Raw genomic sequence first — 3092 nt, forward strand, 5'->3', positions numbered from 1 at the left:
ACCCTAACAGAATGGGTTTCCAGTCATTGGTGCAGATTCAGTAAAGCCTACATGGTTCTCTAGTGCACCGTTTTGTATTTAGTAAGCAGCTCTACACGGTGTGTAGAGCTGCACAAACATGGTAAACATCATGGCATGCTAATTACAGCATAAGCAGCTAAATTGTATGATAATCAACCAATTCAAGATTGAGGAGTTGTTGAACAAGCTATAAAGCAATCGTGTAGACTCAGTGCTGGCTTTCCCTGTGAATACCAAAACCTACTGGAATACAGCCACGGAAACTAGTCTACGTGGAAAGAATGTTAGGAGCTGCTGTTGTTCTTATTCATGTGTATGTGCCACAGGCCCAAGTCTATGCTGTGGACCACAGCCAAGAAGAAGGGTGTTTAGACCCCATTTAACTTTTCACAATCTACATGAGGTGGAAATTATAGAGTGCTACAGAATGGATAGAGACCAAATACAGGAATTCTGCAACCAATATCATCCTGAACTGACAGCAAGGGCAAACCGAGGTGGACCAATACTGGTAGAGACTAATCTATGTGTAGTACTTTAGAATATTAACTGCAGAAACCTTCCAGATACCAACAGGGACATGCTGGAGGTGTCACAGGCATCAGCATCCAGGATCCTTCATCAATTCCTAAATGCTACAATACAACATGCCAATGACTACATATATTTTTCCTGTATACCTGAAAATAGAGCCACAACTATGCAGGAGTTCTACCCTGTAGCACACTACCCTAAAGTCTTGGATGCCATAGACTATACACATGTAGAAATCAAAGCACCACATGGGGAACAGAGAAGGGTGCACATAAATAGAAAGGACTTCCACTCCATTAACTGCCCTGGTCATGTGTAATGCTAAGGGAATCATCCTGAATGTGTGTGCTGGCAACCCACGTAGTTACCATGACTCACATATCTGACACAACTTTCAACTGTATCAGATGTTTTCTAGGGGGGATATTCCACAGGGTCATTTACTGGGGAATGCAGGTTATGCACTCAAACCATGGCTGATGATGCCCATCAAAAATGCACATACATCAAATGAAGAATGCTGTAATGAGGTACAGGCTAAAACAAGAAATATCATAGAGTATGTGTTTGGGCTGCTGAAGTCACACTTCTTGTAGCTAGATACATCTGGGGGAGCCATGCAGAATAATCCCTGTGCATGTGCTGAAATTTTCACTGTCTGTGTCATGCTTCACAGCATTATCCTGAGAAAACAGCTTCAGCAGGAATACCAAAATGAAGGACCTCACATCCCACCACTGGCAAGGTCACCACAGCCACACCCAGGTGAGGAGTCAAAGGAGGAACCATTAGCCACTGTGGGTGTAGATAGACATAGGCATGCACAATATGGCCTTGCACTGGCCAAGATGCAATGGATAGTGCACACACTCACCACCCTGCCATAAACAAACTTTACAACAAAAGTAAGAAACTGTTGCAGAAAAGAGGAAAATCCCAGGATGCAAAAAACTCCCTTACCGGCCTCAGTAAGAAGCTGAGATGCCTCATAAAATCCTCCAAAGCTAATTATGAAAATAAAATTGCCAAAGATTCCAAAGACAACCACAAGGCATACTATAACTATGTCAAGAATCTAAATGGCAATGCTCAGATCTGCTCTGAGCTACAACAGAAAGGCATTAAATATACTGATCCCAAGGATATTGCCAATATCCTGCCAGATTGATTCAGTGCCAACTTCACCCTCCTCTCACCCCCTAAATAGACTATTTCAATACCAGAAGACTGCCAAATTCTGGTAATAATGGCCACACAGGTAAAAAAACGCACTCTCCAAAGCTAAGAATACAGCATCTATGGGACTAGATGACATCCCGGGCTGTGTACTACATGAACTACAAAATGAACTAGCATCTCACCTAAGTGTCATGTTTAATCATACCCTCACCTCAGGTTTTGTGCCCACTGAGTGGAGCATAGCTGCAGTTATCCCACTCCACAAGGGGGGAACCACCTTGGATCCCAGGAACTGCCATCCCATCAGTCTGACGAGCCTGATCTGCAAGGCCATGGAATGTATTATCATGGAACTTATAAACAAAGACACTGGCAACCTTCAAACACTGGACCCCACCCAGTTTGCATTTGGGAAGGACCGATCTTGTTTCCTGAACCTGATTGACTTCTTTGAATCAGTCTCCAGAGTGGTCGACAAGAGCAAGGCGGTCCACACAGCCTATCTGGACCTCGCCAAGGCCTTTGACACCATCCCCCACTTAGGAATCATAGATAAACTTACTAAACTGGGCATTAATCCCGACGTCACTCGATGGGTTGCCACCTGGCTTACTGACAGAATCCACACTGTAAAAGTAGCTGACTCCAAATCCAGCTCCAGACAAGTGACAAGTGGAGTACCTCAGGCTTCAGTCCTGGAACCGCCCTTGTTTGGCATCTACTTCTCTGAAGTACAGGTGAACACTAAGGGACTCTGGCTAACAAAGTTTGCAGATGACTGTAAACTGGGTGCCATTATTGAATCCCCAAATGATGTAGATACTCTACAAAAGGCCTTACAGAAACAGATGCTTGATGCCAGAACCATGGGCTCAAGCTCAATGCCAAGAAATGTATAGTTATCCCCTTTGGGAAAAAAACATGTACCCATGAATTACCACATAGGTGGCAGTACACTAAACGCTGAAAGTGTGATAGGGACACAGGTGAACAGTGGTCTCACCTTTGATAACCACATCGCCACAACAGTCAGGATATCCTTTTATGTGGCACATCTCATCACTAAGGGCTTTTCATCCAGAAAACAGTAGGTCATTGTCCCACTTTACTCATCCCTCATTAGACCCATTATAGAATACAATGCCCCATTTGGTATGTACCTCTCAAGACATCTGCAACAACTGGAAAGGCCAAAGAAATACCTCACTAAAAGAATCACAGGCCTAAAGCAGATGCCCTATGCTCTAGCTATACTCTGTCGCATATCGTCTACTCAGAGGTAATCTTTGCTTAACATACAAGGCCATGTCAAACCCAGAGCTGTTGGACATGCTACACTTAAAGAAATCCCAATCCCT

This window comes from Protopterus annectens, chromosome 4.part0, assembly GCF_019279795.1.
Source record: "Protopterus annectens isolate FY-2018-M chromosome 4.part0, PAN1.0, whole genome shotgun sequence".
Taxonomy (NCBI): Eukaryota; Metazoa; Chordata; order Ceratodontiformes; family Protopteridae; genus Protopterus; species Protopterus annectens.